General features: G+C 38.8%; 1 long non-coding RNA gene across 2 annotated transcripts in view; it reads left to right on the forward strand.

Annotated features, from left to right (window-relative positions):
• The first annotated feature begins 260 nt into the window (after positions 1 to 260).
• Positions 261 to 16027, forward strand: part of LOC114049589 — a 54545-nt gene continuing 38778 nt past the window's right edge. For both annotated transcript variants that reach the window (XR_003569878.1, XR_003569879.1), the window contains exon 1: positions 261 to 501. This is a non-coding gene — a long non-coding RNA (uncharacterized LOC114049589). The remainder of the gene's footprint in view (positions 502 to 16027) is intronic.

Below are 16027 nucleotides of genomic sequence, written 5' to 3' on the forward strand. Positions count from 1 at the left end.
CTTCACCCTTCCATGGCTGCCAATTCCCCTTTGGAATGTAAGCTCCTTGAGGACTGGGACCATATCATTTTGTATTTGCGTTTAGCACAAGGCTTGGCACACAGTGGGTGCTTTATAAATGATTTTTTAATTAATTCAATATACTTGATAATTACTTAATATTTCATCATAATTACTCTTCCCTAAAGAGCCCTTTGCATTGCAGCATCCTGGAGTCCTCTCGCCAAGTTTCCATTGCATCACTTTGCTGGTTGAATGGGAAGGGTCAGGATAATCCAACGTCTCTGCCTCCTTCCTTCTTCTATCCTGCCAATCCCTACACCAGGGAACACTTAACCCATACCTGCAGGCATCCCAGGTTCTAAGAGAGACTCCTAAGCAGGAGATATACAGGTATTTTGTACCGCTGTGCAGTGGGGAAAAAACCAAGGACTTGATTCCAGAAGACCTGGGTTTGAATCTGGACTCTTACTGGAAAGTCAGAAGATTTAGACCTGAAAGGTATGAATGAAAAAACATTTCTTAAATACCTACTATGTACCAGGAATTATGCTAAACTGCTGGGAACATAAATACAGAAGTGAGAGTCTCTGCTCTTAAGGAGATATATTCTAACAAGGAGCTGCAATATATATAGGGAAACGGTGACCCAGGAGGGTTTTAATGGAGTCACGGGGACTTTAAGTGGGTAGTCTATTGTGATATCATGCATGGCATTTATACTTTTCAGTAGGAGTGATAGCTTTTATCTGATTATTGTAGCAAGAGGTGGAAGGGGGAAAGAGAAGAGTAGATAGATAGATAGATAGATAGATAGATAGATAGATAGATAGATAGATCGATCTACACCTATATATCCAGGGCAATGTGCCCACACTGGATAGGCCCTGGTTTTCTGGCAGATGGTTGGGTGGGATCCGAAGCATAAGGTTGGAGTTGATTAGATACAGCTGGTTCAGAAAGTGTTCATTCACTCACCCACCAGAGTCTGTGGTTTGAAATTTTAATGTGTACTTTATAAATATCTCATTTAATAATAATAATAATAATTTAATCTAATATTAATAATATTTAATTTTATAATAATAGCAAACATGTCTATAGTGCTTATTATGTGTCAGGTACTCTCCTAAGTACTTTACAAGTATTATCTCACTTGATCCTCACAACTACCCTGGGAAGTAGTAAGTGCTATTATTATCCCCACTTTACCACTGAGGAAATGAAGGCAGAGGTTAAGTGATTTACTCAGGGTCACATAACTAGTAAGTGTCTGGGGTCACATTTGAACTCAGGTCTTCCTGACTCCATCCCCAGTGCTCTACAACACCTGGCTGTCTCTAAGAGGACAAAGTCTTGTTCTCAAGAAATATGTAGTCTCCATGTATACATTTATCAGATTGCTTACAGTCCTAGGGAGGGAAAGGAGAGAGGGAGAGAATTTGGAACTCAAAATTAAAAAAAAAGACAAATGTCAAAAATTTTTATGTCATATAAAAATATATTTTTTAAAAAAATGTGCAGAGTCCTGGGGGGATGTGAAAATGTGCACAAAGACATATATCATAAGGTAGAGTGGAGAGATCTAGGAAAAATGCTTTGGAAAATTAAAAAGAGATCACTGCCCACTTGTTGCTACTGACAGGAAGGGACGTTGCCAACCCTAATAATTGCTACAAATATGTTTTGATTTGGCGATCATTTATTGAATACCTTCTATATATCTATCACTGTTCTGGATGTCCTGAGAGATACAGATCATGATATAACAAAGCTTTTAACTTTGAAGAAATTATTCTCTTGTTAATAAAGACATAAGCTTTCAGATAAATCAAGACTACAATAGAAAAAAAGTGGAAAAGAATACCTGATCAATATCAAATCTCAAACTCCGCTATAAAACAGTAATTATTAAAAACAATTTGGTACTGCTTAAGGAAAAGTGATAGGCTAATCAGTGAAATAGATTAGGTAAACAGTATGCTGAAGCAAACAAACATGGTAGCATAGCGTTTGACAAACTCAGAGACCTCAGCAGGAGAAAGATTACTAATTGACAAAACTTGCAAGAAAACTGGATAGCAGTCTGGCAGAAATTATTTTTAGACTAATACCTCACACCATATACCAAGATAAGCTCCAAATGGATATATAACCTAAATATAAAAGGTCATATCATCAACAAATTAGAGTAGAAATCACTTTTGGGATTTATGGAAAAGGAAAGAGTTCATTAATCAGTAAGTGATAGGAAGGACCATACAAGATAAAATAGGTAATTCTGATAATATATAATTAAAGAGTTTGTGCACAAACAAATCTAGTGCAGTTAAAATTAGAAGAGAAACCTTTGTAACAAGTTTTTCTGATAAATGTCTCATATCCAAGATATATAAGGAACTAATTCCAGTTTTTAAGATTAACCATTCCATAACAGATATATGGCCAAAGAATATGAACAGAAAGTTGTCAAAGGAAGAAATCCAAGCTATCAACAATCATATGAAAAAATGCTCAAAAGCACTAATAATTAGAGAAATGCAAATTAAAGCCTCTTTGAAGTTCTACCTTACACTCATCAGACTGTCAAAGATGACAAAACAGTTACGTATATAATCATTCTCTGGGTTGGGGAGGGAAAGGCATACATGGGAAAACTGAAATGATGTAAAAACAAAACACATTGTTTTTTAAAAAGAGATAAATAATGAGACTATAGTAGGAAAGCATTAAGATAGCAAAATGATTCTATTGTCACCAAATCATGTGCAGTGATACCTCAACTGATATATCCCCTATGGGCAAAGCTGCTTTTAACAAAGCTAGTCATCTCCTGAAAGAGGTTTGGGGAGACCCAGTCTTCTTAGAATTGGGTCAATCGTGACCATAATAAAGCTGATTATAGTGACCCTGCATTATTGTCTCATGGGTAGTCCAGAAATTGCGCCTGATTACAGCCCTGACTGAGAGATAGCCTGCATTCCTAGGGATCTCCTAGAATAGTCACATAAGTCACCAACAAAGATTAGTCTACTTGCATACCTCTAAGTCAGGGGCCCATCACATGGAAAGCAGGAGCTCAGGTCTTGTGGATTGTGGAGTGCTTTAGATAATGAAATAATATTCAAAGACTCTCATTCTGAGGTCACTCTGTGATCTCCCTGATAGGACTGTTTCCTCCAATGATGCAGATCACTACTCATCCATGCCTGCCCATCCAGTGTGATTCAGAACCATGATGTCTCATACTTTTGTCAAAAGAGGTCCACCTAGCATGTTGGAGACCTATCTCACATTCCTTTGACATCATTAAATTACATCAATAGAGAATATGGACTGCCCATTGGTTGTCTCTCATTCTTATGATGTGATTAGCCCTTCTTTTCCATTTAAACATTTATTTAATGACATACTTTATGCTTTCTCTCCTTCATAATTCCTTCATAACATTGGTCTCATTGATTTGATTACTGTAATGTGTTGCAGTTTACTCATACCCACCATGAACCTTTCCATTGCCCTCCAGGCAAATGGAAAATAACACTTATATTCAATTACTCAAATACTGTGTTTCCTAGCCACACAATTAACTCCAGAAGAATTTTGAGATTGAAAAGTTGGAGGGCAGCTAGGTGGTGCAGTGGATAGAGCACAGGCCCTGAAGTCAGGAGGACCTGAGTTCAAATCCGGCCTCAGACCAAACACTTGATATGTACTAGCTGTGTGACCTTGGGCAAGTCACTTAACCCCAATTGTCTCACTAAAAAAAAAAAAGTTGGGTCTTTGTTTAAGGGATATTTGCATGAACTGACATGAAGTGAATTAAGAAGAAAGAGAATAACATATATAATGGACAAGTTAATATAAATAATTAATAACATTAAAAAACATCAGAGCTCTAATCAATGCAATTTGTCAATCTTGCAGAATGTAGGATTTTATTTTATTTTTTAAATTTTTGGGGGCAATTGGGGTTAAGTGACTTGCCCAGGGGCTAGTGTCAAGTATTTGGTCTGAGGTCAGATTTGAACTCAGGCCCTCCTGACTTCAGGGCCAATGCTCTATCCACTGCGCCACCTAGCTGCCCATTGCAATTACCAGTCTTCAAGAGGTAAAAGATGATTGTTTCAGAATGAAACATACACTGTCAGGCAATCAGTTTACTAATTTCTTTTGCTTAAGTGTTTGTGGTTTGTTGTTGTTTTGTTTTTTAATTGGTAGAGGACAGCCTTCATTCTACCTATAAGCAAGAACCTGTAAAGAGATATAGAAAATATATAAAGAACTCAAATGCCCCATAAAACCCACTTAGAAGTTCAAGTTGCCATCAGGGCATACCTTTGACATTCAGGTAGATCCCCATCTCTTCCACAAATCCCGGCATATCACATCTTCTCCCCAAAGACTTGTGCCTTCTTATGGTGTAGAAGCCATGTGGTAGACAACCACTTTTTGGGACTGCTAGCTATGTAACCCTTTTCCCATAAGAACTATACTAACAAATGACTCATTATAATGGTGGTGGTAGCAAGTTCCAGATCTCTTGGCCCATCTCCCTTGCCATGGCATTACTCTGCTGTCATAGGTGCCACGTAAGACCCTCTTTTCTTCCTCTAAATAGGGGCCAAAAACTCAGGAAGTTCCTATCCTTTTCTAGAAAATATGGAATTCAGAATTTGGAGTTACTCATGAAACAAACCCAATGCTGATATCATCCCAGAAATCTCTCATCTCTGGCTAGAAGGTCAGATTCCGGGATTATGCTGTCTAGGAAATTAAGGCTGGGGTTCAGAAACATTGCCCATGAATTAACCTCATGGGCCATGTGGACAAGACCATATCAGTTTATTCTCTGTGCTTCTGCATGAACCCATTGACATGGCTGATGCCATCTTTAGGTCAAGAATGTCCACTGTCAGGAATTCTTTCAAATCACACCAACAAGCATTTGTTTACCTTACCACAATTTTCCATTAATTTCTGGGGAATACAGTGGATGAATCAGGACTCCTTCTTTCTTTCTCATCCCTGAAGAGAAGCCCAAGGGAAAAGGAAAAATATCATAAAAGAGAAAGAAATAATTCTTCCTTGCTATATGTGAGGGAGAGTTTGGGAAGGGATAGTAATATAGAAAAATGCATTAGACAATCACTATAAAATAAAATTTGAAAGAAAAGAAAAATTTCCTAACAACCAGAGCTATCCAAAAGTTGAATGAACTTCCTTAGGAAATAAGGTTCCCCCTCACTAACAAGACTGGATGATCATTTGTTAAGTATGTGGTAAAATGGCTTCTGTGTTATTGTTGTTGTTGTTGCTGTTGTTATGATATGGGTTGTCCTGAATGACCTCAAAGTCTTATCCCAAAATCGGTGTTTGTGTTTCAAAGCATCTTACTAGGGAAGAGTATTCCCAGCCTGGTCAATTGATCAATCAAGAAGTATTTATCAACTGTCTATCTATAAGGCACATGCATGTCAGTTTGGGCAGAGTGGAAAATCAACCAGTGGAATCATATTCAACTCTACATAGAAAAATGGGAATAATCCTTCATGGACTCATGCAATAGTAGAGAAAAGGAACAAATCCCCAGAAAATTCAGATTCTGAGGAGAGAAAGGGCTTTAGGAGGCCATCTCTCCCTTGTGTTGCAGGTGAAACATCTCTGCTGCTGGTGTCTGCATAGCTTTCCATTCCACTGCTCCTTGTCGATGTCAGGGTCTCTGCTGTTTATTAGCTCCACCCCATATCTGCTCCTGTCAAGTCTGGGAAGCTTGTCAATCTACTGCCATAGTTGTCTTCTGCTGAAGCCTTGCCCTCTGAAGCTTTCTGTTGTTTTTCCTGCTGCTTCTGCTCTTTTTCCTTAGAGACTAAGGACCACAGATCTCTGGCTAGTTGACATATCTTCATCTGTGTTGCTAGTCAGGTCCACAGGCCCTCCAGGAAGTGGTCATGACCTTGCTAATTCACCCATTACAAAATACTTTAACAAGTAATGATCTAATCTTTGCTAGGGAGGAAGAACCTACTATCTTCTGAAGCAGTCTACTCACCATAGGAAGTCCTTAACTTATCTCATTTCTTATCTGGGTGAGGATAGGTAAATTCCTTTCCTCTCCTCTCCGCCCCAGAATGTGGACTGTGTGCCTTCACACTGTGATCTTCACTGGGCAATGAGTCTTCTGAGATTGGAAATTAACAGCTAACAGGCTGGTTTGCTGACATAGAGCGTGTGAAGTGGACAGAGAAATAAGGCTGAAAAGGTTGTTTGAGCAGAATTGTGGAGAACCTGAATTCACATTTATGTAGTGTTTGAAGGTTTGCAAAGTACTTACCTTAAAACAAATCTATGAGGTAGATAATATAAATATGTGAAGCACTTTGTATATCTTAAGGTACCATGTAAGTATTGGATGTTATTATATTATTATTTGATGTTTTGTTCTATGCTCTATGGGGATCCCACAGGCTTCTCTTTTCTTCATTAGGGGCTATTAGTTCATTTTTCTTCACATTATAATATTTGTTAAGAGAGTTTTGTATTCACTGAGGTTTTATTCATACTTCCTTCTGCCTTTAGTATCCTCTTTGTTGATTTATCTGCTTGTGAACTAGACTTTTTCCTCTAGAAATCTTAGTGCTTTAACCGCCTTTTTTTGTATTTCCTGGTCACTTACTTTCTAGTTCTTCTCCCTTTACTTCCTTTTCCTTCACTTCTTCCTCCTCTTCCTTATTTTCTTTCTCTTTCTCCTTTTCCTTCTCCTTCTCTTCCTTAATGTTATTATCATTATTATTATGGCTACCTCCATATGACATTAACCTACCCATCCATATATTACCACCACCTGTTAAAAGCCCAACCTGGCTGACTTCTGGTTTATTGAGGGCTTATGTCCATCCTCTCCATCATCTGTCCTGTTCCCACATCTCCCACCATCTATCAAGAAACAATATTGTAAGCGAGCTTAAAGCCCCGAGAAAGAAACAAGGTCATAAAAACAGGTACCAAAAAATTAATGAACTCAGACCACCAGGACAGCTGCAAGAGTTAGAAAAAGAAAAGGGGGAGGGGGGAAGCTTCAGGAAGTCTCAGGAAGCACATGGTCCTCAGCCAAGGCAATGGCTAGTCAGCAGAGGTAGAACTATTTTTCTTAGAGGCTTTTAGAAATGGTGCTTAAAAAACAAAACAAAACCATTCTCTTTTGAACTTAACTTAAACCCTCCAAGCAAGGGGAAACCCCAAACCTAAATCCCTTTACCCTGTCCCACTGCTTTCATTCCTCTGGCGCTCCCTAGGGTCCACCAAGTCATAGGTGACACAATTTCCCAAGCATTCCCAGGGTGGCATTTGACATGTTTCCTCAGACACCAAAAGGAGGAAGTTCAGTTTCCTGTTGTATTCACTCTCTGTTCTCTATCATGGCTCTGACTGAGTGTTTATGTCCAGGGGCAGCTGCTGTCCTACCTGTCTCATGGCCGTCCTTTTGTGCCTTTCCCCGACTCTGCAGCTGCGTCTGAATTCCTTCCTTCCTTTCTTCCCTGCCCACATTTTTTAGGGGAAGAGAACAACCCATCTGGAGTTGTTGGGTTTTTTTTTAAATGACCCCAACTAGATTAGAGGTCCAACTTTATCCTTTCCCAAGGTACAGAATCACTGGAATTTTAGCATGCAAAGACATAGCATAGCAGAGTAGAAATTGTGCTGAAGTTGGAGTCAGGAGATGTGGATTTTAGTACTGACTCTGCCAATTGCCAAATGTGTAACATTGAGCTAGGCAGGGTTCAGTGGTAGGAACATTGGGTCTGGAGTCAAGAAGACCTGAGTTCAAATGCAGCCTCAGACACTTCCTAGCTGAGTGACCTTGGGCAAGTCACTTAACCTCTGTCTCCTTTAGTTTCCTCAACTCTTAAAATGGAGGTAATAATAGCAACTACCCTACAGGGTTATTGTGAGGATCAAGGAAGGCACTTAGCACAGTGCCTGGCACATAGCAGGGTGCTTTATAAATGCTTGTTCCTTCCCCTTCCTTTCTCTGCAGCTCTCTGAACTTTGGTTTTCTCATCTGTCTGAATAGGAATAATGATACTCTCAAACTACCTAACTCACTGGGTTGTGGTTGGGAGAGCTCAAACTGACATATAAATATTATTCAAATATTTGACTAGATCTGTGATCTCATGAGAGTGAATATATGCTCCAATAATGCAGACTGTGACCCGTCCATACCTGTACTTTCTGTGTGACTTCTGCCTTTGATCTCTCATGATTTGACCATGTGGGTACCTTCCTGGCTTTCTTTGGGCCACCAGAAGGATGTCAGTGGAGCACATGGTCTATTGATTATCTCATTTTCAACATGTAATAAGATGATCCCCTTTGAGCAAATACATGCTTAATGGCATGCTATACTCTGATTTTTCTTTGAAGGGTTCTGTATCAAATATGCCACCTGCAACACTCTTTGAGTGCAGCATGAATGTAATTGGGAAATATTTAACAAAATGAAAATACAACAAAACACAGATAATATTAACATTTGATTTTCTAAGTCAATATGCAGCCTGCAGGGATCCATATGTATGGTTTGGCAGTCCCCATTTCTATTTGAATTTGACAACATTTGGTCTAGTCCATCCACCTCATTTTACTGAAGAGGAAAACAAAGGCCCCAGAGAGGTCTTAGTAACTAATTTTTTTCCATTAAAATTTTTTTTATTAATTTATTTGAGTTATCAACAATCACTTCCTTAAGATTTTGAGTTTTAAATTTTTCTCCCCCTCCCTCCCCACCACCCTCGCCAAGATGGCATGCAATCTGATATAGGCTATACATATACATTCTTATTAAACATGTTTTCACATTAGTCATGTTGTAAGGAAAAATTAGAACCAATAGGAGGAACCACAAGAAGGAGAAAACAAAACAGAAGAAAAAATAGCAAATAGTATGTTTCAATCTGCATTCAAACTCCATGGTTCTTTCTTTGGATGTGGATAGCATTTTCCATAATGAGACTTTTGGAGATGTCTTAGATCCTTGCATTGCTGAGAAAAGCTAAGTCTATCAAAGTTAGTAACTAATTTTTTTCAAAAAGTACTTTAAATTTTACAAAGTACTTTCTTTGCAACAACCTGGTAGAGTAGGTAGTATATTAGTATTGTTACTCCTGTTTTATACATGAGGAAAATGAAGTTCAGAAAGTTTATGTGACTTACCTAAGATCACACGGCTAATAAGTAACAAGCCTAAGATTTGGATCCAAGCCTCAGTTTCCTCATCTGTAAAATGAGCCGGAGAAGGAAATGGCAAATCATTTCAGTATCTTTGCCAAGAAAACCCAAAAAGGGTCACAGCCAGACACCACTGAAAATGACTAAACAGCAACAAAGCCTCTGACTCCAAGTCCAGTGTTCTCTTCCCTATACCACACAGTTGAGTACACTCCCAGTGAGAAACTGGGAGAAATCACCAGACCCCCCCAGACCACCAGATCTCTTCCTTCTATGAACTATTATGATCAGGGTCGCCTTTTTATGTATCTGTATCTTCTCTCTCTAACAAGGTAGAAAACTATGAAGGCAGAGACAGGTCTTACTTCTAAAATTTCTTCCACAATGCCTAGCACAATGTTTTCTATATATGAGATACTGAGTATATATTTGTTGATTGATAGATAGATTTAGTACATTGGTCAAAGTTGGATCTTGATTCTTTCTTCCAACATGTTAACTCTCCTTTGTCACAAGTGTTTCGGTGGTGTCCAACTCTTTGTGACCCCCTGCGGCTCATTTTACAGATGAGGAAACTGAGGCTTGTATCCAAATCTTAGCATGACATCTGTCACATCTGATAATATGGGTTTGTCCTGAAAGCAGATCCTGCATTATGTTATTGACACCAATGATATTTTGCTATAAAAAGAAGAGGTAGAGCCTGCAAACTATTCAATTCAAGTCAACAAATAATTAATTAAGTATTTACTCTGGTATGGGAAAGGGGAAGGGAATATGCATTTATTAAGCATCTACTATATGTCAGGTACTGTGCGAAGCACTTTACAAATAAAAATAATAAAAAATATAAATCGTCTCGTTTGAAACCCTGAGAGACAGTTGATCTTATTATCCCCTTTTTACAGTTGGGGAAACTGAGGTATTGTGCTAGGTACTGAGCTTGTAAAGACAAAAATAAAAGTAGTCCTTGCCATCAAGGAGCTGGCAATATACTGCAGGGTAGGGAGAAGGATGCAATGTGTATACAAGTAAACACAGCACATATACAATATTGCACAAAGTAATTTCAAGAGGGAGAGAGCCCGGGGTGCTGTGAGACTCATAAGGTAATGGATATAAAGCGCGTTGTAAAATGTAAAGTGCTATATAAATGCCTATCATTTATTTATTATTATTTATTATACTATTATTATTATTATAGTAATGATATTGTGTTATATTACTATAATACTATTATACTATATGCCTACAGTCTCCAAGCCTTCAGTCTGGTGATGACTTCGTTCCCTGAGCCTTCTCCTCCACTCCTACTGAGTTCAAGCAATGTTTATAGAGCATAGCAGTGTGCTAATAAATGTTTAACAATCTCTCTCTAGGAGAAAAAAAAAAGGTGTATGCACCTACACTTTTAAGTTTAATTGACTTTAGAAACATTTTCTTAAATCTAGTTAATTAGTAAACTGAAAAAAAATTAATCCCTGATTTGTATTGACTACCTGATTTCTGAGGAGTATCTGCCCACACTGAAAATGTAACAATCTCATAAGCAGTTAGATCTGGCTCCAGCACACCCTTGAAAAGAGCTAATAACTAAGAGAGATCACAGAAGGGGATGGCCCTTGAGTTGTGTTTTTGAAAGAAGCTAGGGGTTGTCTAAGGCTCACCCTTTCCTAAAGGCGTTACCATGGAAATTTGAGGCACTGTCAATGAGCGGGCATTTACAGAATTCTCCAAGTGTCTATGACTTTGAAAAGGAGGGCTGCCATACTAGAGAGCCTGGGAGTTGGACGGAGCCTTAGCCAAGACTACACACTAGATTGTCTCTGCAGAGAGCTGAATAATGACTGGTGCTCATCAGCCAATGAACAGGCTTGAATGAAGCCCAAGATACAGACAAGAACTGAGCAGGGAAAGACAGATTGGAGACAAGGTCAGGTGTGAATGGATCCAGCAGATTGCAGAGGAGCTAGTGAAACAAATACACTTGGTCCTCCTTTCTTTTCTCTTTATCTGTTGTTGGCTGAGCCAGCTCTCCTCTGAACTAATCACTAATTTCCTATTTCCCATCAGCAAGAGGAGAGGGAAGAAGTAAGGAGGAAAAAACAACCATTTTGTTCCTTTTGAGTTGTAGCCCTGTGCAACCATTGTTTTCATGAGTTGTTTTCCGATTGTTCATTTTTGCTTACTGTATCATTTGATGTTGCTATGAGCTCTTCAACGTCCTGGGGCTAATTCATATTTTTTTTGAGGCTTTAGATGTAGTAATTTTGATTTTGTTGTCTTCTTCTGAGTTTGTGTTTTGATCTTCCCTGTCACCATAGTAACTTTCTATAGTCAGGATCTTTTTCCAATGTTTGCTCATTTTCCAGCCCATTTCTTGACTTTTAACTCTTTGCTAAAGTGGGACTCTGCTTCTGGAGCAGAGGAGGTACTGTCCCAAGCTTCAGGTTTTTTGGGCAGTTGTTTTCAGAGGTAATTCTGGGGATCTGCAAATTTTTGGTTCTTCCAAGGTAGTATGATCTAGGGAGAGGTGTGTTTACTACCTTCTTGTACTGTTCACTGGTCTGTGAGCAATCACAAGCACTCTTTTCCACCCTTCAACTGTGACCAGGGTCCCCAGTCCCCTGTAGCTGCATGCTCTGGTGTGCTAGTGCTCCTCCTCACCCTGGGACTGAGACCCAAGACTGCAACCCAGATCCAAGTATGGGCAATGCAAAGGAGTCCTGCTCCTGGTGGTAGCAAAGGGACCCTCATAATCTCCTTCTCATCAGTTGTCTGATGACATCTCCCTCCCCCCACTGTCTGTGGGCTGAGAGGTCCAGAAGCTGCCACTGATTCAGCGGTTTCATCCTCCCACCCTGTTCCTGGTTTGTTGGGGCCCGGTTGATGCTGTTCCATCTGTGCCGGACTATACTCCACTCTCAACCCGACGCAATAGACTTTTCTTGCTGACCTTCTAAGTTGTTGTGGGTTGGAAAATTGTTTCACCTCCATCCTTTTGTGGGTTCTGCTGGTCCAGAATTTGTTTTATGGCATTATTTAAAGATGTTCAGAGGGGCTTGAGGGAGAACTGGCCTTTTCTCCGCCATCTTTGCTCCATCCCCTCAATTCAATGTTGTTACAAAAACACTTGATGACCATCAACCTGAACTTACATGGTTATTGAATATTTATGGTTCAACTGAGAGAGAAGAGGGATGGGAGACATTTCTTTTTCCCTCAGTAAAAGCTAGAAGCCGAGGCCAGAGCCAATGAAAGAGCATGAGTTTGGAACTTTCATGACCTTTCAGAATGTATGTAAATCTTGATTGTGACATGATCTTTCATGACATAGAGAGACCCATAAGGAAAAGCAAACTGAAGAAAAGATCATATGATGGTTGTAGGGAGGATAGGAGCTGCCATTTTAGCCTCTTCAAGTTCGTTAGCCATCCTTGAGCAGCTGTGATTTCAGGGCTCCCGTTAGCCTTTCTTGATGGTAGAAGAGTCCTAGTACTAAGCATAAACCTCATTACATACAGCAAGAGGCCTACATGGAGGAGCTCAACCTTGAGATATTTTTTCTTTTGGGAAAGTTATTTTTCTTTTTGTCTTGTTATTGAGATTATTAGGTTTTTATTTTAGTGTTCTTTTAAACTGATTGCCCCAGTGATGATGAGAAAATACTGGGGACCCTCTTCCTATGGAGAATTCTTTGATGATTTTTGAGTTTTGAGAGGATTTTTTGTCCAGTTTATATTATTGCTGAGTATAAGACATTTTTTTCCTGATTCCCTTTTCTTTTTCTTTTTCTGATTTTCATTCTTAAAAGTCATGTTTACCCACGGAAATTTTTTCCAGTCAATATTTTAAATGCTGGGTTTTTTTTTTTTTTAGATTTGTCTTATTCTATGTTTTGCTTCTGTCTCTAGTTGGCATTTCCTTCTCTAACGATCAATTCTCTTCACCCATAGTTGTATAATAAATGCAAAATGCCTCTTCCAGTGCTTCTGTTAAATATTTGCAGATGAGATTATGTGCGTTGATTTATTAAGGGCTGTTGCTTAGTAATATACTAATTGTTGATATATGAATCTAGTTATTTTAAGTGCCTTCCTATGACCCCATGCATGTCAGGAAGAGTTGCAAATAACATACATGTTTGCTTTATTATTTAATTTGCTACACGTTAACTTCATGCAGCATTGCTTAATTGTGTCATTGTGGTATAATATTACATGCCTAGTGTTTTAGTCTGGCCCGTTGGTTTTCAAAAAATGAACATCATAGATCAATTTATTAAGTAAATAGGGGCTAATTTGGTTGCAGGGGCAACTAGGCAGTGCAGTGGATAGAGTGTTGGGCCTGGAGTCAGAAAGACTCATCTTCCTGAGTTCAGATCTAGCCTCAGACACTTACTACCCGTACAACCCTGGTCAAGTCACGTAACCCTGTTTGCCTCAGTTTCTCATCTGTAAAATGAGCTGAAGAAGGAGATGGCAAATCACTTCAGTGTCTTTTCCAAGAAAACCCCAAAATGGGGTCATGGAGAGTTGGACACAACTGAAAAACAAAAAACTTGGTTGCAGTGTATTACAGTATTAACATATAGGGATTTCTTGATATTAGGAGAGGACCTTGATTGTAAAAATGGAGATGTTATTGAAAACATCTGTTGAAATGAGTTGAAATGTTTGGGGAACTGCAAAATAATTTATAGCAGGATTATGCCAGGTTTATATGATTCAGGAAGTACCTTGTGAACTACCAGACCTGTTTGTTCACTCCAAAATTTCATACGGAATAACAGTAAGAGACAGTACCAAGGAATAATCTCTAGACCCACGTCCATCCCCACCCTGAAGAAGAGTTGTCTGCAAAAATAGAGATCTTAGTGAGCAAGGGATCTTACCGACAGAGACTGAGAGGTACATTTAAGACAGAAAAGAAGCTCTCCTTGGGGGTAAGGCAGAAATTAGGGTCACATGTCAGAAAAGGAAACTCTACCTGGGGAGCAGTAAGGCTGAAGCTAAGCGTCTCATTGCTCCCTCTGGCTCAGTCCTAGCCCACCCCAACTTCCCCCATCTATGGCCATCTTGACCATTCTGCTTCCCAGCCTGACCACTTTGTTCAGCACAGACCCAGCTCCTTTATCCAATTGCTCGGAGATGCTCTTCTCATTTATAAAATGGTTTGTAAGACATTCACTGTCCTTTGTAGCTTTGTTTCAGTTAAGATCACGTTTTCACAGAGCACATGAACCAATTATTACGGATATACATTGTGTCGCCAGCTCCAAACCATGCCATTTCTACTCTGGCCTTCACCTCTGCCTCTTCCCCACCAGACATTCCTCCTTAGGAACCGCTCTGGGCTCTGATAGGTGAGCTTTTCCTTATCTTGTCCAGATCTAAGCCTCCACCTCACATCCTGGCTACCAGCTCCAAACCATGCTCTAGCACCCATACCCTCCGCCCACTTTCTAGGTCCCCTTGTCATACCCTGTTATAATGGAAACTCCTAGAGAGCAGTAATAACTGTGATAATAACAATCTAGATATTTGTATTTGTATCTCCAATGCTCAGTAGAGTGTCTGGCAGCCAGGTAGTGCAGTAGATAGAATGCTTGGCCTTGAATCAGGAAGATCTGAGTTGAAATCCAGCCTCAGATTCTTATTATCTGTGTGACCTTGGGCAAGTTGCTTAATCTCTGTCTACCTCAGTTTCCTTATCTATAAAATGGGGATAATAAAATCACCTACAGGGTTGTTATGAGGATCAAATGAGATATTTGTAAAGCGCTTAGCACAGTGCCCGGCACATAGTAGGTACTTGTTTCTTTCCTTCCTACTAAGTGCTTAATAAGTAATAATAGCATTTATATAGCTAGTACTCTGTGTATATATATATATATATATATATATATAAACATATACAACATTAACAATATGTGTATATATGTATAATATGTATATATACACATATACTATGTATATTTGTCTATAAATGTGTATATGCACTATGTGTGTATATGTATATATACTATGTGTGTCTATATATATATACACACAGCATTAGCTATACATGTGTATAAACATATACACTATATATAATATAATATACATGTGCATATATACACTGTGTGTGCTTATATATGTATACACATATATCTATAGCTATATCCATCCATCTATCTATCTATCTATCTATCTATCTATCTATCTATCTATCTATCTAATGGCATTTGATCCTCACGACAACCCTGCAAAGTAGGTGCTATTGTTATCCCCATTTTACAGATAAGGAAACTGAGGCAGACAGAGGTTTGGTGACTTGCCCAAGGTCACACAGAGAGTAAACGTCTGAAATAGGATTTGAATTAAGCCTTCCTTATTCTAAGTTCAGTGGTCTTACCCACTGTACCACCTAGCTGCCTCTAGTTATTTATCTAGGTATCTATCTATCTATCTATCTATCTATCTATCTATCTATTAATTGGCACTTGTTTTTACAATAAAACCTTATTAGGTCAAATTCTACTCATTCAGATTTGTAATCAATTTAATTGGGGCTATATTGAAGTTTGTCTTTCATAGACAATGAAAATAAATCATGCAGGCCCTTCATAGATAATGAAAATAAATAGTTTAAGAATATTGAAGACACTTAAAATAAACTTTTCAAGAGCCCTCAAGCACTCCAGAAACAAATATTTATCTGTAAACCCTTGGTAGAGTAACCAACTATCTCTACTAGGAAACATTTTTTTTAAAGCTGAGTTAGACATATTGCACGCATTTGAAATTGACGAGTC

Source organism: Vombatus ursinus, unplaced genomic scaffold (genome assembly GCF_900497805.2).
Source record: "Vombatus ursinus unplaced genomic scaffold, bare-nosed wombat genome assembly UNPS02014798.1, whole genome shotgun sequence".
Classification (NCBI taxonomy): Eukaryota; Metazoa; Chordata; class Mammalia; order Diprotodontia; family Vombatidae; genus Vombatus; species Vombatus ursinus.